The following is a 17993-nucleotide window of genomic DNA, read 5'->3' on the forward strand; positions in this document are numbered from 1 at the left end:
ACACACACTAACACACCACCACCTGAATTTCCTGCATAAATCTGTTCCATAAAATATTTTCTGCCTTACTCAGCCCTCTGCTTCCTTGTATAGAAATAGGCTAAAAACCGGGTGTAGTAAGTCCTGCTGTCCACAACAAAGGAAACTGGATAAATGTTTTGTTTAGAATGGGTTAAAATTGCTGTACATTTCTGTAATCTTTATAAACTGAAGTTACGACTCATATTGAACGAAACTGATCTCTTACTTTGCTTATTTCCATGAAATGTAAAATATGACATGGCAGCCATTTTTAAAAGAAAGTTCATGGGCTGCTTGTCGCACACCTACAAATGTGACATTAATAAAAAGCTCAGGATGTACTCTATAAAATACAGTAGTACTCAAATGGATTGCATAAACGGTGCTTGAGTTAGAGATCTCGGACACATGTCAAGTCAGATTTATTTATATAGCGCTTTTTCCAATGAACATTGTCTCAAAGCAACTTTACAGAATCCAGGCCGAAGGGCGAGAGTGGCAAGGAAAAACTCAGGAAGAAACCTTGAGAGGAACCAGACTCAGCAGAGACCCATCCTTCTTGGGTGGCCTGGAGGATACTTTAAATAAAAAGGATTTACACAAATCATACAAACACAAATTTAAATTGAACTGAAAGTTGTAACTAGCAAAAAAATGATGTGAGTTCTTCATTGTTCAGTCCAGTCTGTGATAAAGTCTGTTGTACGTTCTGGACATTTTTGGTGCAAACACGCCAGGTCTCTGTCACATCTAGTAGGAGCAGCATTGTTGGCACTGCAGTCTCGACTTGCAGTCTTTAACCTCGAGAGGGTGAACAGGTTTCCGTCAGAGCCTCCTCGGGTTAAAACCACAGAAGATGTTGTTACAATGTGAAATCGTTAAGAGTAAAATATCAGAGAGTTTTACAGGTTTAGACTCCAGCACCCCTAACTATTACAGCATAACTAGGTTTGCTTGTTTAGTTTGAAAAGACCAATCAAAAGCCTGAGTAAATAAACATGTTTTCAATCTAGACTTGAACATAGAGACTGTGTCCGAGTTCTGACAGCGGATCTCCCTAAGTTTGAAGCAGATCTGTGATGGAAATGTTGTGTTTCAATAAACAATAAAAGTTATCAGGAGCAATTTCTTGGAAAGACTCCAAAAGGGGTTACCAAAAGTACAGTTGTTTTACATCAGGGGTGCCCAATACATGGATCACGATCTACCAGTCGATCTCACAGTGCATGCTGGTACATCGCCCCTCATTTTAACAAGTCAACGTGATTGACATGAAATGTGGCCACTGTTTTTGTAAATTTGCGGTTTGCCTCTACCTAGTGGACATTTTGAGAATCAGAATCACTTTATTTCGCCAGGTATGTTACACATACGAGGAATTTGCTTTGGTGATACACTCAATGATACACACAACAGTCCACATAGTAGAACAAACAATACACATAATAGTACAGACAATTACACATGTATAACATGTAACATAGAACATATTTAACAGACCCGACAGCACACGGACTGTTAACCAGTATTTACCAACATTTGCCCAAGAGAACAACTTTGGTTAAAAAGTGTTACAGCTCTGGGGAAAAAGCTGTTAGCGTATCTTGATGTGTTTGTTTTTATTGTCCTGAGTCTTCTGCCAGATGGAAGAGTTTGAAAAAGGTGATGTCCAGGATGAGAGGGGTCTGCTGTAATTTTGCCGGCACGCTTCAGCACTCTGCTGTTGTAAATGTCCTGAAGCGTTGGCAGACTACATCCAATGATCCTCTCCGCTGTCCTGATTATACGCTGGAGTTTGGCTCGTTCATGTGATGTTGAGGAACCAAACCAGATGGTGATAGACGATGTGAGGATGAACTCTATTATTGCTGTGTAGAACTGGATCAGCAGACTCTGGGGCAGGTTGAATTTCTTCAGCTGTCTTAGGAAGAACATTCTCTGCTGAGCCCTCTTGGCGATGGAGAGTGTGTTCTTTTCCCACTTTAGGTCCCTGGATAAGGTGGTGCCCAGGAACTTAAGTGACTCCATTACTAAGGCCATAGAGCCATTAATTGTGAGGGGGTGTAAGGAGGGCGCGTTGCGCCTGAAATCCACCACCATCTCTACAGTCTTTTGTGTGTTGATCAGCAGGTGGTTGTCGCTGCACCGGGAGACCAACTGCTCGACTTCCTTTCTGTAGGCAGACTCGTCACCATCGGTTATGAGGCCCACCACAGTGGTGTCATCAGCAAACTTAAGGATCTTTACAGCTGGTTCCTTAGAAACACAGTCATTGGTATAGAGACTGAAGAGAAGGGGTGAAAGCACACAGCCTTGTGGTACACCAGTACTTAGGTTCCGCTGGTCTGAAGTGTGTTTTCCTAGCCGTACCTGCTGTGTCCTATTTGTCAGAAAGTCCATGAGTCCGGCAGATGGCATCCGGCACTGAGAAATGCAATTTATTGAACATAACAGAACATAACATTAAAAAAACCTCTTTGTTTCTAGACTCACTGTCCATTTTATCAGCTCCACTTACAATATAGGAGCACTTTGTAGTTCTACAATTACTGACTGTAGTCCATCTGTTTCTCTACATAAATTTAAAACCTGGAGAATGCAGGCATTGATCCCACTACCTCTCGCATGCTAAGCGAGCGCTCTACCATTTGAGCTAATTCCCCTTATGAAGCACCTTCTTTACCCTTTGTAAATTGTAATGTACTAAAAGAGCGTTGATGCTGCATTATGTAATGGCCAAAATAGTGCAGGATATACCAACTTTTTAGTGCAGTGCAATAACAAAACGGCTCTGTGAAGCAAGAACTAAAATTATGATGCATGTCATTCAACATAAAATATGTGGGTATTAATATCTAAAACTCAGTGCATTATTAGGCTGCACATAAATATAGATTTAAACTGTCCTCTATTTACTACAGTCTGTTTGAAACAGCTGGACGTACAAACAGTCGGTGTGGAGAACATGTTACACATACAGTGTGCTATTATTTCAAGCTGATCAAGTACATGCTATTTCACTTAGAAATATCTCACAAAGTACAAATTCTTCAACTTTCTAAATAAACCATGTAGTACGGGACATTACCGCTTACCTAATGCAGTAAGAAGCAACTCGCCCGAACAGGGACTTGAACCCTGGACCCTCAGATTAAAAGTCTAATGCTCTACCGACTGAGCTATCCGGGCTCTGCAACCAGCTTTAATCCTCACAAGGATGTGACTTGAATTACAAACTTTGTACAACAAAAGTTGTCCTGTAAAGCTTTAATTAATATAATTTTTTTTAATTTCTGTTTTGGCTCTCTTGAAGGTGATTATATAAAGTTTTAGGTGAAGTATGTTGCTGCTTACACACACAAAGAAAAACATCTCGGAAGGAGAATTTTGCAGGTAAATTACAAAATGATTCCTTTTTTCACTTTTTACCTTTTTTACTGTATCAATTGCACGATTGTTTTTCAGTCACAAAAAAAAGTCTTAAGAAACACTTCTTAGTGCTACATACATCAGTTGTATTCCACACAGGTCAGCATGCGATGAAACTTTGCTAGAACTTTCCAGCGCAATAACTGTATTCAGATTTTGCCATTTAGTGGACGATTAAATAGCCTACAACGAGCACAAACAGGGTTTAAGTTCTTAAGAAATAATCCAGTCAGTTAAAAACCCAACAAGAAGGCTGTACCTAATACACTCATACCAGAGAAAACACACCCTAACATGCTAGTGCTGTTACAGTGCTAAGAATGGTCCACCCAAAAACATTATTTGGTCAGTTGGAGTGCTCATATGGGGCTCCCTTTCTATTGATATATGGTTTACAGCGTAGTGACAAAGTGTACAGTGCAGCAAATGGGTTACAGTCAGTAAATTTACCATACATAATAATGTGAAAAGATTCAGGAGTTTGTACAAATATTAGTCCGTGTGGGGTGGGGTGGGGGTGGTGACTTAGGGTGACTTAGCTAGTCAGGATGGCCGAGCGGTCTAAGGCGCTGCGTTCAGGTCGGAGTCTCCCCTGGAGGTGTGGGTTTGAATTCCACTTCTGACTAACTCATGATTCATACAAATTTACATCTTTAATTCTCTACCATACATAATAATGTGAAAAGAATGATACAACAGTTTGTAAAAATCTTAGTCCTAGTTAGTCTTAGTTTTTAATTACAAAAAACATCCTTTACCCTTTGAAAATTTTAATGTATTAACAGAGCGCTGATGCTGCATTGAATCATGAAACACCGGACGTGATGGTAAACTTGTCCATTGTGCCAGTAAATGGTATGCACATGAGGTTTGCCTTGGTGTTGCGAGAGCTGTATCTCAGATGTGGAAAGATGTAAATTTCAAGACACATCATCAGTAGTGTACCTTTGAATCAAGGGGTGTTTCAGCCTTTCAACACTAAACACCCTCATCAAAGGTGGCCAGCTACATGGTGATCAAACCTGAGCTTGTGTCCCATGTCCAATCATGAGAATTGCCTGGTTATTTAAGTGGCGCAGCCCACGGGACTATGCAAGGCAGGGGGTGTCCTCTTCCCCGAGTCAAGCCTAGCGCTAATCGTATACCTTGTTCATCCTCCTCCTGGAGGGCTGTGACCTGGGTTCTCTAAAGGGATGGGGTGTGGGGGGAATTAGTGAGCGGGTCCTGTCGATGCTTTTTGAGCCCAGCAATGGTCCTTCCGCTTGATCCATATCCACTGGCTGCTTCTTTCGGCCGCTTCAGAGACTGATCTAATTGTTTGTCCCAGAGCCTGTCCATGGATGCCAAGTTCTTTCAGCAGCCTGATGGTGGAAGAAGCCACAAAACCTCTGCATCCCACTTCAACCGGATAGACTTTCGCATTCCATCTGAGCATCTGCTGCCAGTTCTGTGTAGCGCAGTTTCTTGCGCTCATAGGCCTCTTCTGTTGAGTTCTCCCATGGAACTGTGAGCTCTGTGATGTATACAGACTTGAAGGGGACCAGAGTACCAAGTCTGGCCTAAGGGTGGTGGCTGCAATCTCAGGTGGAAAAAATAGTTGCTGGCCAATATCGACTAGCATCTTCCAGTCCCGGGCCATGGCTAGCTGTCCAGCTTCTTGTTTAGTAGGGGGATGGCTAGGCTTTTCCTGTCCCTCCCGAATGAAGATTGGGGCTGTAATGGAACTGGTTGCTCTCTTGGGCAAGGAGTTGATGGCATTCCTCTTGCTCTCATGAGCTGCTGCCAGACTCTTGAGGACCTGGTTGTGCCTCCATGTGTAGCGGTCTTGTGTGAGGCTGGTCTTACAGCCGGTCAAGATGTGTTTGAGTTGCTGGAGTTGGGCAGAGGGCACAGGTTGGATCCTCGCCATCCCACTGGTGGAGGTTTTTTGGAGATGGGAGCACATCATACGTGGCTCTGATAATGAAGCTGATGTTGCTTGCCTCCATCTCCCAGAGCTCCCTCCAGCTGAGCTTTCTTCTCTCCAAGCCTTCCCACCTCATCCATTGTCCCTGCTTGGCAAGCGAGACAGCCTTTGTGCTTCTTTCTGCCTCCTCCTGACGGCACACCTCCTCAACCACCATTTTCCTCCTCTCCGATGCTGTGGCCCTATGCCAGGTTGGCTTACTTGCCGTAAGGCCAAAGCTTCCCCTTCCCAACTGGACATGCCCTACAATATCGCTGTGCCTCAGGGCTGACGTAGCATGCTGCACCGCGTCGGATGGTGTCCATTTCCGTCCAGTTATCAGGGGTGGAGCAGTATTGCTAATGGTCTGGTCTCTGGAGTCCTTCAAAGTCATCTGGAGTCTTACTTTAGCGCACTTGTACTCTTCGGTGAGGCTCGTGATAGGCAGTTCCAGGACCCCTTTGCCATAGAGGCTGATGTTAGTCATACAGCGTGGGACACCGAGCCATTTCTTCACGTATGAAGTCATGGTTCGCTCCATCTTCTCCACAGTTTTTATTGGGAGCTCGTAGATAGTGAGTGGCCACATTACCCGAGGAAAAAGTCCAAATTGCAGGCACCAGAGCTTAAGCTTCCCTGGCAGTAGGGTTTTATTGATGTTTTCCAGACTGTTGATGTCCTGCCTTACCTGCTGCACTTGGTCTTTGTCCTTGAGGCTTGCGTTGTACCATCTGCCCAGGCTTTTGACAGGTTGCTCAAACACTGTTGGTATTGGTTCGTCACCAATGTAGAACTTCATGTTTTTTAGCTGTCCCTTGACTATTGAAATGCTTCGTGACTTGTTCGGCTTGATTTTCATCCGGGCCCACTTTATGTTCTCCTGCAGTTTACCAAGTAACCGCCTGGTACATGCTGCAGTAGTGGTCAGAGTGGTCATGTCGTCCATGTATGCTCGGATAGTTCTTAGCTCGCTCACTCCCCACCACCCATCTTGAGGCCCTGATGATGACCTCCATTGCCATTATGAAGGCCAGGGGTGCAAGAGTGTAAGAGTGCAATGTTTTAAAGCTCACGTTCTCTTTTCTATATTATGTGTTGCTTTTAAGCGGTTACAGACTCGGTTTATTTTAAACGTTTATCGCAGCCTTCAGGACGAACTGAAACAAATCATAACTGTCTTTGTACGACTGACAGACTGACTTAATTAAAAGCCCAGGGCATACTCTATAAAGTACAGTAGTACTCAAATGGATTGCATTAATGGTGCTTGAGTTAGAGATCTCGGACATGTGTCCCCACAGGTGACAAAAATGAATTGCTTGGTCTCGGGAGGATATGTTAATTAAAGCTCATAATGTCACTCATTACAGTTTGCTGTTGTTATACACCAGGGCTGCCCAGTACGTCGACCACGATCTACCAGTCGATCGCACAGTGCATATTGGTACATTGCACCGTCAGCGTGATTGACATGAAATGTGGTCTCTGTTTTTGTAATTTGCGGTTTGCCTCCACCTAGTGGACATTTTGAGAAATGCAATTTATTACAGGTTAGAACATAACATTAAAACCACCTCCTTGTTTCTACACTCACTGTCTATTTTATCAGCTCCACTCACCATATAGGAGCACCTTGAATTTCTACAATTATTGACAGGACCACCACAGAGCAGGTATTATTTAGGTGGTGGATCATTCTCAGCACTGCAGAGACACTGACATGGTGGTGGTGTGTTAGTGTGTGTTGTGCTGGTATGAGTGGATCAGACACAGCAGCGCTGCTGGAGTTTTTAAATACCGTGTCCACTCACTGTCCACTCTATTAGACACTCCTACCTAGTTGGTCCACCTTGTAGAGACAGTCAGAGACGATCGTTCATCTATTGCTGCTGTTTGAGTTGGTCATCTTCTAGACCTTCATCAGTGGTCATAGGACACTTCCCACAGGGCGCTGTTGGCTGGATGTTTTTGGTTGGTGGACTATTCTCAGTCCAGCAGTGACAATGAGGTGTTTAAAAACCTGCAGCGCTGCTATGTCTTATCAACTCATACCAGCACAACACATTAAGACACCACCACCATGTCAGTGTCACTGCAGTGTTGAGAATGATCCACCACCCAAATAATACCTGCTCTGTAGTGGTCCTGGGAGAGTCCTGACCATTGAAGAACAGCATAAATAAGGGGATAAAAAAGCATGTAGAGAAACAGATGGATTACAGTCAGTAATTGTAGAACTACAAAGTGCTTCTATATGGTGGAGCTGATAAAATGGACAGTGAGTGTAGAAACAAGGAGGTGGTTTTAATGTTATGATCGGTGTATACTCACCATGTATGCGTGGCTTTCCTCCGGGTATGAAAACGTGCCAGTAGGTGTAATTGCTGCTCTAAATTGCACCTGTATGTGTGAGTGAGTGGATAAATTAGTGTGTGATGCTTTGCGGTGGTTTGACGCGCCCTGTCCAGGGTGTATTTTTGTCTCGAGCCCGGTGTTTGTGACACTGGACTAACGCTTGCCCTGTAACGCTTGACCTGTAGGGAATACAACTGATGTATGTAGCACTAAGAACTAAGAACATACAGGCAAATGAAGCACATTTAAAAAAAGCTTTAAAGCATTCTTGAAAAATGATGAGGCCAACCTTTTTAAAAAGTAGATCCCGATGACCTGTTGACTGAAATAGTAGATCCCAAGCCACAGAAGTGTGGGCACCAGTTTTACATTGGCTACGTTTTAACAAGACGTACCAAGAATGGCCTGTAGATGGCGCACTGTGGTCGTTTTTAAAAGCAAGCTATGGCCAATTATGCCACCGAACTTAAATATGTACAATACTTTATAATGTATCAATTGTAACAGTATCAAATAATAAAACATTATAAAAAATTATAAGTTTATGCGTTTCTGTCAAAACAAAACAAAAAAGGTATGTAAACAAAACTGAGCGTAAATAGGGCATTACTGACATTGTACTGACAATCTTTACAGATTGCAAAATGATCATAATGTTTGTGTACTGGAGAATGTGGGCATCGATCTTACTACCTCTCGCATGCTAAGCGAGCGCTCTACCATTTGAGCTAATTCCCCTTACACAAAACTTTCCTTTACCCTTTGTAAATTGTAATGTACTAACAGAGTGTTAATGCTGCATTATAAAGTGAGGGTGCAACATGTTTAAGCTCACGTACTCTTTTCTATATTATGCGTTGCTTTTCATTAAAATGTTATGTGCATTTATATGTGGCAAAATAAAAAAATCCATAAAAATCAAATTGAGTTAGCAAAGAACCTTAAATTATACTAAATGGTTCTTCAAGTAGAAACAGTTCTACCAAGAACACCTAAAAGAACCCTTAAGAAACACTTCTTAGTGCTACATACATCAGTTGTATTCCCTACAGGTCAGCATGCGATGAAACTTTGCTCGAAACAGACATCGTTTTACTTTCTAACTGTATTCATATTATGTCATCTAGTGGACAATTGAATAGCTTACAACCAGCACAAACAGGGTTTGAGTTCTTAATGAATAATAATTAATCTTAATAAATAATCCAGTCAGTTAAAAACCCAACAAGAAGGCTGTACCTAATACACTCAGACTAGAGAAAACACACCCTAACATGCTAGTGCTGTTACAGTGCTAAGAATGGTCCACCCAAAAACATTATTTGGTCAGTTGGAGATCTCATATGGGGCTCCCTTTCTATTGATTTTTGGTTTACAGCCTAGTGACAAAGTGTACAGTGCAGCAGATGGGTTACAGTCAGTACATTTACAATACATAATAATGTGAAAAGATTAAGCAGTTTATGGGTTCGAATCCCACTTCTGACAGCTCATGATTTAAACAAATCTACTTCTTTAGAGGACACAGCCATCAGGGAATACAGTTTTCATCAAAGGGTGAACATGGTCTGCAACAATGCTGAGGTAGGTGGTACGTGTCAAAGTAACATCCACATGGATGCCAGGACCCAGGCTTTTGATCACTGAAAATGTGAGAAACTGAATCATGTATTCATCCTGATCTTGCTCTGTTTATTGTTGCAGCTCTGCTGGAGGGTTATTTTTTTGGTGTTTGTGGTGGTGGTGGTGGGGTCTTTGTTCCCATTTTGGTTTATTTGATGTACTTTACATCCATTTAAATATGTACTTAAATACTTAAATATCCATTTAAGTATGTTTATTCAGCGTCCATTTACATTGTTACAGCAGTATTTTACGACAAAAATGGAAATGTTCACATTATTGAAATGGATGTAAAGTACATCATATACTAAATAAACCAAAATGGGAACAAAGGCCCCACCATCACCACCACCACCACCACCACAAACACCAAGAAAATAACCCTCCAGCAGAGCTGCAACAAGAACAGGACAATCTCCTACAGGTCCAACAAAATAAAATAAAAAATGCACTTCAAAAAAGACCTCACATTGTTCGTCCTAAAGGCTAAGATCAACTTTTTAAATAAACTGAGTCTGTGATGGTTTAAAAACAACGCGTAATACAGAAAACAGTACGTGAGCTTAAACACGTTGCACCCTCGTTTTATAATGCAGCATCAACGCTCTGTTAGTACATTACAATTTACAAATCATAAAGGAAGGTTCTGTGTAAGGGAAATTAGCTCCAATGGTAGAGCGCTCGTTTAGCATGCGAGAGGTAGTGGGATCGATGCCCACATTCTCCAATGCCGAAACATTATGATCACTTAAAGGCAACACATAATATAAAAGTCGTTGCTCACTGAAACGCTGCATCAAACATTAGGTCAGTCTGTAAGTTTTACAGTGACAGTTATGCTCTATTTTTACTCAAATCGTTTGGTTTAAAGACCTTTTTTGACTTGTTTAAATTGACAAATGTAGCGCCCCCTAGCACACCTGGCTGTATTTGGAAAGCGCTCCCTGACTTCTTTTATGTTTAAGAAATCTCTTTCTTTGTGGTAATGTAAGGATTTAAAAGGGCCACTACTTATCAGTACTTACGATTATTTTATATTTAAGCTATACTCTTATTTAAACCGAAAAAACTATTTACAGTAGCTGTATTAACATTATCCCTGACTCACATACCAAACTTGTACACATTAATAATACTTAAACAAATTAACTATTTACTCATTTACACAATCATTAATATGCATTTCAAACCCCAATATATTTTACAAAAATGTCATAATACAGATTCACTAAAATTACCATCAGTAATATTCAAAATATTATCAATCCCTCCTAAGTTAGGTAAATAACAAACTAAAAAAAGGGTACCCAAAATTACCGTTGCAGGCCTGATCCAACCTAATAGTCCCAATCAGCACAGATCACGAAGTATATTTGGTCGGTTGTGGTGGAGCTGTCCACGTTCTTTGTTTACATGGATGAAACAGAAAAAATCCACCAGTCTTTTTCCTTTTGATCTTGGATGAAACAATCAGAGTTTATCCGATGCTTTTAATCCACTATCATCACAGTTGCTGAGGAAGCGTACTGCCTTCAATGTCCATGCGCGTAAACTCAAGAGACGAAGTTCACGGCTGATACAGCATAAACAATGTCACTAATCGACTGCAAGATGTTAATATAAGACTCACTGTCCGTTTGTCTTAACGCATCAAGAGAGATAAATCTTAAACAGGTGTTTTACCCGCTTACATGACACTTTTTTCTTCTTTTCCACCCACTTTCTCCCGCTCTTTTCCCGACCTGTGACAGTTCATGCTGATTGGCTTAAAAATAAATCAAGGGAGGGCTATACATACACTTTACTTTAAACAGCATAAAACAACCAGAACATTATTTACAGAACAAATAAGAACAACTTATTTACTAGTTATAAATTAACATAAACAAAATATTAGTTATGCCCAAATTTTAATTGGGCTACACAAACACACAATAACTTATAATTCTCCAATTTTGAAATGTCTCGGAGTTTTATCTGAAATGACTTTTTGTTAAAGTAGCGGTACGTGACTTTTTAATGGTTTTTCTTCTGGTGAAACTGCTTCATAGAAGATGAACAGCTGAAACTCACGACATTCCCTTTAAAATGCAGCATCAACCCTTAAGTCAGTCTATCAGTGGTACAAAGACAGTTTTGATTGTGTTTAGATCGTCCTAAAGGCTGCGATAAATAGAGTCTGTGATGGTTTAAAAGCAAGGTATAATACAGAAAAGAGTATGTGAGCTTAAACACGTTGCACCCTCACTTTATAATGCAGCATCAACGCTCTGATAGTACATTACAATTTACAAAAGGCTAAAGGGGGTTTTAAAGGTGCTTTAAAGGTGAAGGCTGTTGCTGTTTACACACAAAGAAAAACATCTCTGGAGGAGAATTTTGCACGATTGTTTTCCAGTCATTAAAATGTAATGTGCATTTATATGTGGCAAGAGAAAAAAAAATCCATAAAAATCAAATTGAGTTAGCAAAGAACCTTGAATTCTACTAAAGGGTTCTTCAAGTAGCAACAGTTCTACCAAGAACACAAAAAGAACCCTTAAGAAACACTTCTTAGTGCTACATACATCAGTTGTATTCTAGAGGTCAGCATGCGATGAAACTGTGATAGAAACAGACATCGTTTTACTTTATACCACAGTTAGTTCCGACCTTACAATCTGATTGGTTGAGAAGCGTTCTAACCGTGCTGATATTCGTGATAACAGCACAGCCTTTTCACACCACAACTGTATTACTCCGCTGACGCGTTGCCAGTAACGACAAGCTTCATGCACACAAACGCGCACGCAGGCAACACAGACCTTTTTCCCGATCGTAGTGTTAAACTTTATATTCGTTGTGGAACTACTTTTTGGCGGAAGGTATTGTCAATATTAAAGCATATTTATTATGAAATTCAGGGCTTCTTTGATTTATTTTCTTTCTTTATTTTGTAAAAACTGTTGTATAAAAGCAATAGAACACTTGAGGTCATGTGTTATCGCGAATAACATCACGGCTGCGACCGAATCACAGCCGTGATGTTATTCACGATAACACACTCCCTCTCGTGTTCTATTGCTAGATTCTAACGCAATATTAACTGTATTCATATTATTCCATCTAATGGAGGATTGAATAGCCTACAACAAGCACAAACAGGGTTTGAGTTCTTAATAAATAATCCAGTCAGTTAAAAACCCAAAAAGAAGGCTGTACCTAATACACTCATACCAGAGAAAACACACCCTAACATGCTAGTGCCGTTACAGTGCTAATAATGGTCCACCCAAAAACATTATTTGGTCAGTTGGAGGGCTCATATGGGGCTCCCTTTCTATTGATATATGGTTTACAGCCTAGTGACAAAGTGTACAGTGCAGCAAATGGGTTACATTCAGTAAATTTACCATACATAATGATGTGAAAAGATTAAGCAGTTCGTACAAATGGTGGTGTCGATGGTACCCAAGCTAGTCAGGATGAGGTCTAAAACGCTAAGTTCAGGTCACAGTGTCCCATGAGGCGTGGGTTTGAATCCCACTTCTGACTGCTAGTGCTTTATACAAATTTATGTCTTTAACCCTCTAACATACATAACAATGTGAAAAGATTCAGCACTTTGTACAAATCTTTGGCCATGTGGGGGTGTTGTTGGTAATTGGCATAAGGACCTCGCAAGCATGTCAGGATGGCCGAGCGGTCTAAGGCGCTGCATTCAGGTCACAGTCTCCCCTGGAGGAGTGGGTTCGAATCCCACTTCTGACATCTCAAGCTTTATACAAAGTTACTTCTTTAGAGTCAACAGCCATCAGGGAATACAGTTTGCATGAAAGGGTGTACATGGTCTGCAACAATGCTGAGGTAGGTGGTACGTGTCAAAGTAACATCCACATGGATGCCAGGACCTTGGTTTTTGATCTCTAAAAATTTGAGAAATTTAAACATGTATTCATCCTGATCATAAAGTATGTTTATTCAGCGTCTATTTACATTGTTACAGCAGTATTTTACAATTGAAATGTTCACATTATTTAAATGTATGTAAAGTACATTGTATACTAGCTGTTTACTTTTTTCCCTAAGTAAAAACTGTCATTACCTCAACATGTCATTACCAACACATAACTTCTTGTGATGGTAAAGACACTTACTGATGGTAATAACAGGTTTTTAGCTTCACCATCACTATCTTATTAACTCTTTAATAATTAAAGCTAATTAAAGCTAAATAAGCATAATGGTTTTATTATACAAGGAAACATTAATTTTCACTGATTAGTCAATATGGCCCACAAGATATCAGCAGAGATCCAGTAAAATATCAGTAATTACATGAAAAAGAAAAGTTAAGCTTAAAGTAATATCACAACCTTCAAAATGGGAACAAGGGAGCATCGTAAGGGGAATTAGCTCAAATGGTAGAGCGCTCGCTTAGCATGTGAGAGGTAGCGGGATCGATGCCCGCATTCTCCAGTGCAGATACATTATGATTATTTAAGGGTATCATGTAATATGAAACTCGTTGCGGCATCGCTTAATGAAACGCAGCATCAAAAATTATGATCAGGATTTAAGTGAGTCTTTAAGGCAACAAAAAATATGTGGGTATTAATATCTAAAACTCAGTGCATTATTAGGCTACACATGAATATAGATTTAAACTGTCCTCTATTTACTACAGTCTGTTTGAAACAACTAGTTGGTGTGGAGAACATGTTACACACACAGAGCGCTATTATTTCAAGCTTATCAAGTACATGATATTTCACTTAATAACATCTCACAAAGTACAAATTCTTCAACTTTCTAATTAAACCATGTAGTACGGGACATTTCCGCTTACCTAATGCAGTAAGAAACAACATGCCCAAACAGGGACTTGAACCCTGGACCCTCAGATTAAAAGTCTGATGCTCTACCGACTGAGCTACCCGGGCTCTGCAAGTTTCTTTAACCCTCACAAGGACGTGACTTGAATTACAAATTTTAACATACGTTGTCCTGTAGAACAGTTCCAGCAAGAACACCAAAAAAAACCCTTAAGAAACACTTCTTAGTACTACATACATTAGTTGCATTCCACACAGGTCAGCATGCGACATCGTTTTACTTTCTAACTGTATTCATATTATGCCATCTATATTACGGTGGCCCGCTGAGTTAAAACACAATAACATTTACAAAACAAACAAAAGCTGACAACACAACAACAATAAGGAAAAACGCGAATATATTAAGAGACAACACAAATTCTTTAAGGTGGAACGCAATTACATTAAGGGAGAACACAACGAAATTAAGGAAACACGAATACACACTACACTACATCTAGTGGTCGATTGAATAGCCTACAACCAGCACAAACAGGGTTTGAGTTATTAACAAATAATCCAGTCAGGTAAAAACCCAACAAGAAGGCTGTACCTAATACACTCATACCAGAGACAACACACCCTAACATGCTAGTGCCGTACAGTGCTAACAATGGTCCACCCAAAAACATTATTTGGTCAGTTGGAGATCTCATATGGGGCTCCCTTTCGATTCATATATGATTTACAACCTAGTGACAAAGTGTACAGTGCAGCAAATGGGTTACAGTCAGTAAATTTACCATACATAATAATGTGAAAAGATTAAGCAGTTCGTACAAATGGTGGTGTCGATGGTACCCAAGCTAGTCAGGATGAGGTCTAAAACGCTAAGTTCAGGTCACAGTGTCCCATGAGGCGTGGGTTTGAATCCCACTTCTGACTGCTAGTGCTTCATACAAATTTATGTCTTTAACCCTCTAACATACATAATAATGTGAAAAGATTCAGCACTTTGTACAAATCTTTGGCCATGTGGGGGTGTTGTTGGTAATTGGCATTAGGCCCTCGCAAGCATGTCAGGATGGCCGAGCGGTCTAAGGCGCTGCGTTCAGGTCGCAGTCTCCCCTGGAGGCGTGGGTTCGAATCCCACTTCTGACATCTCATGCTTTATGCAAGTTTACTTCTTCAGAGGACACAGCCATCAGGGAATACAGTTTGCATTAACTGGGTGTACATGGTCTGCAACAATGCTGAGGTAGGTGGTACGTGTCAAAGTAACATCCGCATGGATGCCAGGATCCAGGCTTTTGATCTCTATAAGTGTGAGAAATTTAAACATGTATTCATCCTGATCATAAAGTATGTTTATTCAGCGTCTATTTACATTGTTACAGCAGTATTTTACAATTGAAATGTTCACATTATTTAAATGTATGTAAAGTACATTGTATACTAGCTGTTTACTTTTTTCCTAAGTAAAAACTGTCATTACCTCAACATGTCATTACCAACACATATCTTGTTGTGATGGTAAAAACACTTAGTGATGGTAATTACAGGTTTTTAGTTTCACCATCACTATCTTATTAACTATTTAATAATTAAAGCTAATTAAAGCTAAATAAGCATAATGGTTTTATTATACAAGGAAACATTAATTTTCACTGATTAGTCAATATGGCCCACAAGATATCAGCAGAGATCCAAAAAAATATCAGTAATTACATGAAAAAGAAAAGGTAAGTTTAAAGTAATATCACAACCTTCAAAATGTGAACAAGGGAGCATCGTAAGGGGAATTAGCTCAAATGGTAGAGCGCTCGCTTAGCATGTGAGAGGTAGCGGGATCGATGCCCGCATTCTCCAGTGCAGATACATTATGATTATTTAAGGGTATCATGTAATATGAAACTCGTTGCGGCATCGCTTAATCGCAGCTTCAAAAATTAGATCAGGATTTAAGTGAGTCTTTAAGGCAACAAAAAATATGTGGGTATTAATATCTAAAACTCAGCGCATTATTAGGCTACACATAAATTTACATTTTCAGCAGACGCTTTTATCCAAAGCAACTTACACAATGAGCAATTGAGGGTTAAGGGCCTTGCTCAGGGACTCAACAGTAGCAACTTGGTGGTGGTGGGGCTTGAACCGGCAACCTTCTGTTTACTAGTCCAGTACCTTAACCACTGAGCTATCACTGGCCCAGTGATAAATATAAATATAGATAAATATATAAATATAAATATAGATTTAACCTGTCCTCTATTTACTACAGTCTGTTTGAAACAACTAGTTGGTGTGGAGAACATGTTACACACACAGAGTGCTATTATTTCAAGCTCATCAAGTACATGATATTTCACTTAATAACATCTCACAAAGTACAAATTCTTGAACTTTCTAATTAAACCATGTTGTACGGGACATTACCGCTCACCTAATGCAGTAATAAACAACTCGCCCAAAGAGGGACTTGAACCCTGGACCCTCAGATTAAAAGTCTGATGCTCTACCGACTGAGCTATTCAGGCTTGCTTTATATAAATATATATATATATATATATATATATTATATAAATATGTAGGTATTAATATCTAAAACTCAGTGCATTATTAGGCTGCACATAAATATAGATTTAAACGGTCCTCTATTTACCACAGTCTGTTTAAAACAACTAGTTGGTGTGGAGAACATGTTACACATGCAGTGTGCAATTATTTCAAGCTTATCAAGTACATGCTATTTTACTTAGAAATATCTCACAAACTACAAATTCTTCATCATTCTAAACAAACCATGTAGTACGGGACATTACCGCTCACCTAATGCAGTAAGAAACAACTTGCCAGAACAGGGACTTGAACCCTGGACCCTCAGATTAAAAGTCTGATGCTCTACCGACTGAGCTATCACAAGTGTGGCGACTGCACTTGCAACCTCTTTGACTTCTATTGGAAAATGCATGTAGAAATTGCGTACGTAGTTGCTCGTTTCGATCAGCACCTTACCCAGTGGTAGCGTGGCCGAGCGGTCTAAGGCGCTGGATTAAGGCTCCAGTCTCTTCAGAGGCGTGGGTTCAAATCCCACCGCTGCCAACTCAGGCTTTTCAACGCCGGCTCCATGTTTACCCACCCAATGCAACGTATACTCAATCACAATCCCAAGTGTGGCACACGCGATTGGCCCTTTTCGACCCACAACCTTTCTTAACTTTTTTTTTTATGTAACATGAAACAGTTCGACCGCACAGGTCTTGTGTGCACAGTTGCGGTCGAACCCTCGTTTCATGCTACATAAAAAAAAGTTAAGAAGGCTTATGGAGTCGAAAAGGGCCAATCGCGTGTGCCACACTTGGATTGTGACTTGAACGCTATCTAGCGTCTCCGCATCTCGGGTGGGTAAACATGGAGCCGGACCGTTGAAAAAGCCCCACCAATGAGCTTTTAAAACAAGCTCAAACACACCGATGCACCACAGAGTCTTAAATTAAGCATACAGCACGATGGTTTAGCAGAAGAAATGTTGTAAGAAAGGAAGCCCTTAAATACTGACCGTCTTGTTGCTCTGCTTGCAAGCTTACTGTAACAAAAGAACGGTCGTGTATCTGATGGGTTAAGATTAGTCGCTACTCCAACAGTTCTTCGCTGTGGCTGGTTAAATGCTGGAAATTACCACTTACCTAATGCAGTAGGAACCAACTCACTCAAACAGGGACTTGAACCCTGGACCCTCAGATTAAAAGTCTGATGCTCTACCGACTGAGCTATCCAGGCTCTGCAACCTGCTTTCATCCCCACAAGCATGTGACTTAAATTAC

General features: G+C 40.5%; 4 non-coding genes across 4 annotated transcripts; 2 read left to right on the forward strand and 2 right to left on the reverse strand.

Annotated features, from left to right (window-relative positions):
• Positions 1-3137: 3137 nt before the first annotated feature.
• Positions 3138-3210, reverse strand: trnak-uuu (transfer RNA lysine (anticodon UUU)). Its single transcript has one exon. It is a non-coding gene; the product is annotated as a tRNA-Lys (tRNA).
• Positions 3211-14222: 11012 nt separating this feature from the next.
• trnak-uuu (transfer RNA lysine (anticodon UUU)) lies at positions 14223-14295 on the reverse strand. The gene has a single exon. It is a non-coding gene; the product is annotated as a tRNA-Lys (tRNA).
• Positions 14296-15247: 952 nt separating this feature from the next.
• On the forward strand, positions 15248-15330 carry trnal-cag (transfer RNA leucine (anticodon CAG)). Its single transcript has one exon. It is a non-coding gene; the product is annotated as a tRNA-Leu (tRNA).
• Positions 15331-17189: 1859 nt separating this feature from the next.
• On the forward strand, positions 17190-17271 carry trnal-aag (transfer RNA leucine (anticodon AAG)). Its single transcript has one exon. It is a non-coding gene; the product is annotated as a tRNA-Leu (tRNA).
• Positions 17272-17993: the final 722 nt, after the last annotated feature.

Source organism: Trichomycterus rosablanca, chromosome 10 (genome assembly GCF_030014385.1).
Source record: "Trichomycterus rosablanca isolate fTriRos1 chromosome 10, fTriRos1.hap1, whole genome shotgun sequence".
NCBI classification, from domain to species: domain Eukaryota; kingdom Metazoa; phylum Chordata; class Actinopteri; order Siluriformes; family Trichomycteridae; genus Trichomycterus; species Trichomycterus rosablanca.